At 40.0% G+C, this 10,740-nt stretch overlaps 1 long non-coding RNA gene across 1 annotated transcript; it reads right to left on the reverse strand.

Moving 5' to 3' along the window:
• Positions 1-3,399: 3,399 nt before the first annotated feature.
• Positions 3,400-5,321, reverse strand: LOC118209223. Its single transcript, XR_004761686.1, has 2 exons — positions 5,255-5,321; positions 3,400-3,708 (listed from the first exon to the last, which is right to left on the reverse strand). It is a non-coding gene; the product is annotated as an uncharacterized LOC118209223 (long non-coding RNA).
• Between the last annotated feature and the right edge of the window lie 5,419 nt (positions 5,322-10,740).

Raw genomic sequence — 10,740 nt, forward strand, 5'->3', positions numbered from 1 at the left:
TAAATAAAAACAAACAAAATAGATCTATATTTTAACATGGCATGGTTTTATGTTCATCTCAATCTGGGTCTCCCCAGACTGACATAAACTGGGCCTCCATGTAGCTTCTTGTTTTACTGGGTTATAAAAATGAAGTAACACGCATTTAAAATCCACGTGTCATCCATCACCAGGCAAATAACACTCAGAAGAAACAAGACATAGGCTTGTTCACCCTAGGCAGACAGGAAATAGTTACAAACATATTGGAAAAATGAAGATTCCAGTTACATCTATGACATAAATAATAAAGAGTTTTAAAACCACTGGGGGAGGTAAAAAAAAGAGCTTTTGTTGAGGCTTTTGCTGAGCTTTTATAGTATATTATATGATGATTGTTATAATGATTGTGTCTGTACACTGAAAAAATGCATAATTGGATAACTTTTTTATGTCAGTTTGTTACACCTATATATTTTAGGTTTTTTCAATTGAAAATGAAACCAAACATTTTCAGCTGATAAAACGTAGCTAAATAATGTAGGCGCAGCAAACTGAAGTAAAACTTTTAGGTACATCGAATTAAACATTTTTTCAGTATACCTTCAGCACATGAAGCCTCTTTCTTATCCGACTGCCCGTTATTCAGTAGTGTTTAAGTGCCACAAATGAACCAGGAACCAGTGCTATGACATAATTATCCAACTTAATGATGATAGTTGATTCATTAAAGAGAGTTTGAGAGCAAGTACACCAAAGTTCACTTCAAGCAATTATGCAGGCCCCTCATGGAGTGGACCCCCTAACAAATTATAAAAAGAGTTACATTTAAAAAAATTCATGAAGATCACAAAACTGGGAGTGAGAGTGTAGTCACTGACCCCCTACAGTACCTTTTATGACCAATCAGAGGTTTGTGGATGCCCTATTGAAAACCCTGGTCCTAAATGACGCAAAGTAAAGTCATCCAAGTTCTGATGCTGTCATTTACTGTCTGTGAGGAAACTGTGACAAAACTGTTCTCCGGTGACCTCTGTAGCCCCCAGAGGCCCTGCAGAAAACAGTTAAAGTATTGCAATAGTTTGCTGTAATACAAATGACTAGGATGACAAAAACATGCAGCAATTAAATGTTTTCAGAAATAATATTTACTTTATTTTTAGTGGATGTCCCTTGTAGTGGTGGTTTGAGCTAAGCAGAATATATGGTTCTTGAAATTAAGACCAGAGACTCATGTCCCCTACAGGGGACTAAAATGAATGCTGTGGCTTTAGGAGGTTAAGCGAATGAAAAGCAAAAACAGAAACAAAAAAAAGGGAAAGAACTTACACATTGGCTCACACATCATGCCTGAGCACAAAGACAATTCAGCTGCTGGACAAACACTGCTTAAAGCAACATCACATGGACAGCCTATTCCCTAGACTGCCTGCAGAGTACAATGTGTCCTGTTCTTTTTTATTGAAGAAGCCATTGACCAATTGAAGATGACAAAAGACATCAATAATCCATGATTCCTGTGCATTGAAAGAGGTTATGTGAGATGTAGGCTAGGTCCACATAGCTATAAAGCACTTCACCTCACTAGAACCCGTGGGGCAATATCAATATATAATGCTCAGCCTTAAGTTCATTTTTTAAACAGGTTAATCCTGTTACTGTATATCTGATTTATGAACAGTTCTGTATCATCACAAATTATAAAGATGCACAGGTGCTCATGTCTGTATTCTAGACATTGAATTACCTCTCTCCCAGCTACTGTTAAATATGAAATATCCCAATTTTATGCATTAGAAGTGCTCATGAAGGGTCATGGTCAAATATAATATTATGGATATCGTAACATAATCCCAGAACCTCTTGTTGCCAACAAGAACATCTTGCCCTTCAGCAGTAGAGAAAGTGAAAAGAATGTAGGAGATGACCATCTGGTCGGTCTATGGAATTTGTATTTTTGCCCATGGATTATCACACATGAAGTAGATTCTTCAGGTAGCCTTTAATTAGCTTCATGAGGGAGGAATGAAGCACTGCCAAACAATTCTGCTTGCACATGCAAACGTGCAACAATGGCGCACGTGGTTCGATTAAAGAGGTCGGGATGCTCACTTTAATTTATATTCAGAATTCACACCGCCTTCATATTTCACTTTTTGTGAGGAGCTGGAGCAGCCAGAGCCGGAAAATGTTTTCTGATGGCAATGTTCCAGCTGGAGGAGCACATACTCATCAAATTTTCCGGCACAGCCTCTCAGAACACTTTGAGGAGTTAGATTAGATTATATTAGATTAGATCAATTAGGTTAGATGCTTTTATTTTCCGTTAAAACGTCATAAATTAGAAATGTGTACTCTTTGGGTCATGGCAGCACAAATACAAACACAAGTAGAGCACACAGAGCACTCAAAAGCATACAACATAATGCGATTGAAGAAAATGCCCTTTTGTAATGGAGACAGTGGCAATGGCTTATCAGTAGTTCTTTTCCCAGGCCTGTCAGGACTTGAGCCAGTCACCTGCTGGTAGCTACAGTGTTGAGAGGTGGGATCGATGGGTAGAATCAAATCAATTTGAAGGGTCTCGCGCTTTTCGTAGTTCCTGCTAATTGGTTCATAGTTCTTGCCTGTACAGAAGTTTGTGGTGTCCAAAAGAACTGCGCCACTATAATAAAAATTTTTTTATAGAGGACGTAATTCATTTTCTACCTAATATTTTTTTTAACTGTGCCATTTGAAACCCAGTAATTAAAATGTCACTCTTATTTATTACCCCCATAATATTTGATGTTATAAAAGCAAGGAGGAGTGCACATGTAACATCAAGCCCCCAGCACTGGCACACCATGTTATTCATGTGACAGCTACTGAGATTCCACAGATTGCGTGTGTGTGTGTGTGTGTGTGTGTGTGTGTGCATGCGCGCCCGTGTGTGTGGAACCTATTTAAATCATGAGTCATCATTCTCTCCCAATTTGGAATGTCTAATTGTATTTTTAGGCTGACATATTGCTGTCTGGTTGGTAGAGTGGAACACACTCTTCAGAAACAGCGGCCACTAGTTCTATTTCTTGGTTTATATGGCAAGCCATATTTAATCAATATTGTCTTATCAAGCCTATTACTACTGTGTGAGAATAATAAATCTGACCAGATAATGGCCTACAATGCTGCAGTTCTTCAGTACTACAATATTGTACACTGTACAGTTCATGAGACATCATTAACAAATATACTAAAAACTATTTTGAACACCACATTGTTAGGAAGGTTCAAAAATGGAAAAAGGAGATTATATCAAATGATTTTAGTTTGAATAAACATCCGTTTGAACCACCTCTGCCCCTGAATGTGAAATGTGTTCGGTAACGTATGATTATATCAGAGTGGGTCGTTCCAAAATTAGGTTGATTCCACACCGACCGTAATGCATTTAATGGAAAATGGTCTTGTAAGAAAGCAAACTAAATAAAAGTGAAAGAATAATGTTGTAGTTATTGCATTGCAATGTTGTTACAAGCTTTGCTCTGTATTAACATTACTTTTTTTTGGAGAACATCAGTAGGCGCCGTGAGTAGATTATTTTCGTCTAAATCATGAATGTTGCATCAGTCTGGCTTGGCTTTTCCGGCATCATCGTAGGCAGGTTGTGGAAGTGCATTGATCCCTTCATTTTCACCTCCTCCTTCTCACAGTCCTCCCCCTCTCTCTTCTTCTTTTGTTCGCTCTCTGTTTAGGAGGAAAGCCACATCCCTCATTTGCATATGCTTTTACATATTCCCCTGGGCTTCGCCTACGACTTACAAAACAATATAAAACACAAAACAAACAAACAAAACCGCCCAAATTTGACATGACGTATTAGTTATTGCATATTTTATCGGATTGACACTGGACCCCACTCCCTGAAGTAACAGCACACAACACCCTTCCTAAAACATCTTCACTTAATATCAATAATATTCAGGTACTGCTGAATATTCAGGTACATAACTTTATCTATTTTATTGCTTGCCCTCCTTTGCTCCTCCCTTAGTTATCTGCTTGATTCTTATTTGCACTCCCCTAAAACTGCCTGGTCTTCTTTTCTGCTATCTTCACAAAAATCTTTTTTGTACTTGTCTCATGAGATCATTATCTGCGTCATCTGCATTTTGCCTGTGTTCCTTCTTTATTTTGCACCTCGAAGGCTAAATTGCTCTGGCAAACTGAAACTGCACAATTCTTTTATTTTACTCTCTCCAAAAGGAGGACACTGTGCAATGTGTTCACTGCTTGGGTGTAATGTAATGTGGGCTACTGTACTACTCTGATAGTTAGCCAGTTCCCGTCCACTATTCATAAATCAAACAACATTAAAGAATCAATATAACAAATGTGGGGAAATATCAGCCACCACAGATTGCAATATCAGCAAGGATTATTATCTAGAATGAATCCCCTGATGGGAATCTTGCCTTAAGCATGGGCATTTTTTATTAGAATGGTGAATTTTTACTAGTTCAGCCAGTCGACTTGTCGCATATACTGACAGACAAGCTATTTTCAAAAGAATGTGATTGATGGTCACCAGGTGCCGGGTCCTGTAAAACTGACCAATAAAGGTGGAGTGTTTCTGCATTAAATAAAGGGATGGAATTGGCCATTGAGTGAAACAGCTGTCCATATAATTGGACAGCACTATTTCAGCAGGAAGTGACAGCCATTTTTATTTGAGAGACTGTGCCATCACAGGGTTAACATCACATAATAAATAATATAATATTGGCATTTAGACACTCTGACCCAGATGGACTTACACAGCTGACATTTGTACATATAATCCATGTACACAGCTGGGTATTTACTGAAGCCATTTGGGTTAAGTGCCTTGCTCAAGGGGATAACTAGCAGTGGCCCACCTGTTTACTGAACCTGCAACCTATCAGGTAGAAGTCCAGTTCCCTAACCTTTTACTCTTAAAATGTGTTGTTAAAAGCCGCTAAATTGTCAGCCACGGCAATTCTATTGCTAATGACCTGGTTTCAATCAACGTTCTTAACTATGTTTAGCAGAAATTCTTTTTTTGAGTGAACAACCCAAATGAACTCTAAAATGTGTTTGCAAGTACACATTTTGGTTGAATCCTGAGTAGTCTCCAATTTACCCTGTGCTACAACCTCTCTGCTTTGCTACAGAAGAGCAAGGTGTTATGAGTGTCTGTTTTCCCACTCCGCCCAACTTTGAATCACTATGGAATGACTATGCATTATTTGCGTTCAGACAAAACACTTACCATTAATGACACGTTGTAACCGTTTGGGAGGAGCTGTGCAGCTCCCTTCTCCATCTTCAAAAAGCCATGCCCTTTTCAAGCAGAAGTGTTTTTACGGAGCTCAATGCAAGGGGGGATATTTCCACACATTGCAACCTCTCACATGACGCTAGTTCCCATTTAGCTCAATAACCAACCACACGAAGGCTATCGCTAAACACTGTTTACTACTGTAATGTTTAAACTGCTAGCAACCGTAATTCAAGATTTATTTCACATTATCAGCCTGAATATTGTTGTGCCACACAGAACTCTGGGAAAGCGGGTGGCTGTAACTCTGGAACAGCGCCGGGTGCTACAATATTAATACAATAACAATAAATTTTCTCAAACCGTGTTAGAGAAATAAGAATAAAATCAATACTTATTATGTTTTTAAATTTGAGCACCTTTTAAGATTAACAGTTGTTTTCCTCATTGGAGCGAGCAAAAATAGCTTTGGTATCTCTGATCTACACAACTAGCCTTGTTTGACCTCGCCATTGATTTTGAGCTTGCTAATAAAGGATTTCTCTTTTGCAAATTTAGTTGAACTTTGTAGTCATCCCCAGAAAGGAGCAACTCCTGACACATTGCTACTCTTTTGAACTACTAATACAGTATAAGAACTACAGATATGAGGAAAACAGCATATTAGCACATTTCACCAGATTTGGATAGCATGATTCTGAGATTCATAACATTATGACACCGATGGAATAGATGATCATTTTTATGTCATTATACTTGCTTGTTCCTGTTTCACTGTGTATGACCTGCAACATTGCAATGAGTTCACGGGGCTGGCCATATTGACTGGCCATATTCCATGCTCAACAGGGGAGGGCAAAAAATCTCTCACAAGTACTGGCTTGGCATGGTGTCAGAAACTGAGGCGCTAAATGAAAAGAACTGAGATAGGATGACAAAATGAGTGGGAGAGGCAGCGCTTTTAAGTATCTCTCTGAATGAGGAAGCAAAGGCCTTTCTCCTTGTTTACTGATGTAGGCTTCAGCTGTAAATGAGTTTAGAAAGCGTGAACGTTACACTATATGCCCTAATGCCTACATACTTCACTCATAAGCATACCTGTCATAACCAGTAATAACATTGCAGGCTTAAGTCATAATGTATTTAGCAAATCTGAGAGAACAAATATGACACTATGATGCTGACATTTGTGAATGACAATCACTCTAACATAATTACAACAGGATATGTAGGCTTTATGGCAATTAGTTACTAAACTATGACCACACTAACAGCATATTTAGATTGAATGGCATTCTAATTTTACTACCTCTATACCTCCATTATAAGTATGAATGTGTGCATTCATCCAGGAACAGGAATAAGCTTGTTTAAAATGATTGAATATATCATTGTGCCATTTCTATTCTTGTGAAATGTTGCCAGACTAAAGCGGACTTTCTTTATTTTCAGAAAAAGGTGCCATTAGTGCACCTGGAACTGCCCCTGAAGCAGTTTCTGTGGGAACAAAACAACCCACATGCAGCCAGTAGCTTACCCGCTCCCTGGGAAAGCTTCTTTTTCATTGTCATTGTCTTCAAACACAGTACCTCTTCATCCCCAGCCCTGGGCGACCAATAGGTTTTCCCTAATGTCTCATAGAAAACCCTTTGGCCAATAGCCTGGAGGCTTAGTGTTCAGTGGATTATGACATCTTATTTCAATTCCCCAATTACTGAGCAGTTTTTCTGGTAGCAAGTGCAATTTTGGAATCCTCTTGGGAGCACAAACGCCCAGAACTCCGGAAGACGGAGCGGAATATTGAAACTATCCGAGCATTCTCTCACACCCCGGAGGAGAGTTTGATGGAGAGGATAATCCACAGCGCATTTTCTGTTTAAAAAAGCCTCCGCTGGCTAATTATAATCATTTGCATTTTTCAGGGGGCGCATTTCCTGCCACAATTCACAGGCCTGGTGGAAGCCAAGGAAAGTTAGCGCAGCTGTACCAAAGTCTTCGGCTCCCGCTAATGCAAACTGACCTCCCCGTGAACTCTGGCCTGTTAACGAAGGGCATTAATTAGCATGTGTAAGTGCTGCTGATGCTGCCGCGCTTGGGCTATTGGCAGGGATCTATATTTCGCGCCATTTACACCCCCGCGGGGGAAAGAGCAGACTGCAGCATACAGGGAAAAATTCTACTTACGAGATGCGTGACATCAGAAAATATTAGTCTGACAGAGATGGACATAAAGTCCCACGGCCTACATACTGGAACACACTTAAAGTGTGCTTATGGCATGCATCAACCTCATATCACATGTACGTGATTAGGGATTAATAACTGATGTTTGGGAATGTGAACCACGCCTGATTCTACGTAATCTCACGAAGCACAGAAGTATAAATGCTCTCTTCCTTTTTCAGCAGACATGGCTAGTTGCGAGCTCTACGTCAGTCCAGTGCTCGGGGCCACAGTTGCTGTTACATGCTGGGAACTACATTCATTATTCAAATACAATATGAATGCTTAAGCCATTATCTTTGGTGTGGTCTGTTCTTAGTCAATGTGAAATATTTATGTGTGTACATGTGGGCGTGTGCAAATTACAGATCCAATTCCTTTTTCTTTAATTATCGCCATTAAAATGATTGAGATAGGGAGAGCATGTACAACAGACTGCAGAGAACAGGGTCATAGGCCAGTGCTGGTATCCAGGCAACAGCGAGCCTGGCAACTTTGCTCGTCCATGTAGGGATTACATTTTTTTTACCAGTGAAGTTTGACCATCTGTTTGCTGCTTAAAGCAAACCATTCTGGGGCACAATCGAACATTTAACAATTCATTATCATCAATGTCGAGGACCCTGGCAAACGCATGCATACAGATGCGTGGGAGCCACACGCGACACTCCGCTGAAATGCATGTATTCCTTCTTTTAAATGCTAAGGGTTGTGTTTCAAATGCTCCTCAACCATCCTCAATTCTGCTGGAGCTCTGAAGACAATATGCACTTACTCAAGATATGTATATGGTATACACACACTTCAGAGTGAGAATGGAGATGGCCCTCTGTATACGATATACACAAACTCTTTATTGGCAGGTAGAGTTCTGCCAATAAAAGTCAGGAAAGCCCTTACGAGGCTGAGAAATGAGAAGAAGAAAAAAACAGTCAGGGACATAGGCCAAACCTTAGGCATACCAAAATCAACTGTTTGGAACATCATTAAGATGAAAGAAAACACTGGTGAGCTCAGTAATCGAAAAGGTCCTGGTAGGCCAAGGAAGACCTCTACAGATTGATGACCAAAGAATTTTCACCATAATGAAGAAAAAATCCCAAACATCTGTCTTGCAGATGAGAAACTCTTCAGGAGGCAGGCAAGGACATGTCAGTGACAACTGTCCTCAGAAGACTTCATAAACAAAACTACAGAGACTACATTGCAAGATGCAAACCACTAGTTAGCCGCAAAAACAGGATGAGCAAATTAGAGTTTTCTAAGTACCTAAAAGAGCCTCGAGAGTTCTGGGAAAAAATCTGATAGACACCTGAGACCGAGATTCACTATCGGAATGACGGCAATAGCAAAGTGTGCAGGCCAAAAGGAACTGCCCAAGATCCAAAGCTCAGGTACCGGCTCACTTGTCTTCATTTATGATATAATTGTCGATAGCAGCAGAATAAATCCAATTGAACATGTGCTTCATATGCTGAAGAGAAAACTTAAGGCAACCAGCCATCAAAACAAGCAGGATCTGATGATGGCTGTAGTACAGGTCTGGCAGAGCATCACCAGAGAAGGTAATCAGAATCTGGTGATATATGGGTCACAGACTTCAAGCAGTCATGGCATACCAAAGATATGACACAAAGTACTAAAAACGACTACTTTCATTTACATAACATGAATATGTCCCAAACATTATGGTGCCCTGAAATGGGGGGACTGTGTATAAAAAGTGCTGTAATTTCTATACGGTGGAACAAATAACCTTAAATAAAATCTGAGAATGTGCACTTTAATCACATGTGAATTGTTTGATTACTGATCTAAAATTGTGAAGTACAGAGCTTAATCCACTTTGTTCCAAACATTATGGATCTTACTGCATGTGCACTCCACAGACATGGAATAGAGAAGGCCCTTTGTAGAGGATATACACACACTCCACAGAGAAAATGGGGTACACAGAAGGCATACACATATAACCAAATTACCACTGATGAATTAACATTTTATTTACGTCAGAGGTATGGGGGGGTTTAAGTAGAGCAGAGGTGGTGACCAATCATCAGAAGACACACTGGGTTACACCTGGCAGAACTAGCAACAACATATCTGTTTGTTGGAAGGAACCAGGACCATGCACCTTGTGCATGAACAGCCTGTGCCCAAAAACAATCCAAGCATGTATACATGCACCTGTATCAGCACCGCTGGTGCAAGCATCATGCCCCTGGGCAAGGTTTGACACCTTTATCAATTCTGTAGAAATAAAATGTATAAAATGAATACTGTGAATGACTTAAAACAAACTACTCTTTTCAAACGTAAAGGGAGCAATACTGCATACAAACATTTGAAACATCAAGCCTGACCATGATTGAATACTAATGAGAGACTTAGATTTCAGAAGAAATACTGTAAAAGATTAATTACATTATTTTTAGGGCAATGGAGTCAAATGTAATTACTTGCACTCACGCAAACTCCTACATGCAACCTCACAGCGAGAGTCAGAAACAAATGAATCATTTGCAAGTTTCAATCATCTGCAAGTTTTCCCCGGTGGCTGCCTGGCAGCTAACTACCTTATTTTAGAAGCAGCTGAAATGCATCATTGTCTTATCGTTCATAATGCAGTGGCAACACGGCGCATTTGACTTGACATCTGTGTTTTAAAACATGCTTAAATTGCCTAATTAAATTAACGTCATCCAAGCAACAGAAAGGGAAACGTTCTCAGAGATTTTACTCGCTGTCAGTTTATAGTACTGTAGAGGAAAATGGAAATGGAAGAAACCTGAAGAATTAAAGTCACAGTCGAGCGGCGCTGCTCAGAGCTTGTTTTTCAAAATGTCGTGTGGCACTGCTGAGTTGGCCCGATATTTATTAATAACACAAAAAAAAAATGACACGCTAAATGAAAAATAATTCATACTGGAAGTGCCGCGCTGAAAACTTATTTTTAGGCTGACGGTGAGTTTCGTATCTACCTCAGGGCTGTGCAAGCTGTCTCGGCTGCCTCGTTCTCAGGTTGCTATGATTCTCAGTCTCAGTCCCCTCTCTTTAAAAGGTGAGGAAACTATGGCGCATGCACCGTTGATCATCATCAAAGACGAATTACAGTGAATTCAACCTTACTGTAGTGCTGGTGACAGCGAGCACTGACATCAAAAGAATGAGTCTTCCTGTTCATTGCGAGGAGAAGCAGCAGAGGCCCGTTTTTGCCAGGAGAGGAACATCAGGGTTGGCCAACCCTGGCCCTG

The sequence above is a fragment of the Anguilla anguilla genome, chromosome 1 (genome assembly GCF_013347855.1).
Source record: "Anguilla anguilla isolate fAngAng1 chromosome 1, fAngAng1.pri, whole genome shotgun sequence".
In the NCBI taxonomy this organism is placed as follows: Eukaryota; Metazoa; Chordata; class Actinopteri; order Anguilliformes; family Anguillidae; genus Anguilla; species Anguilla anguilla.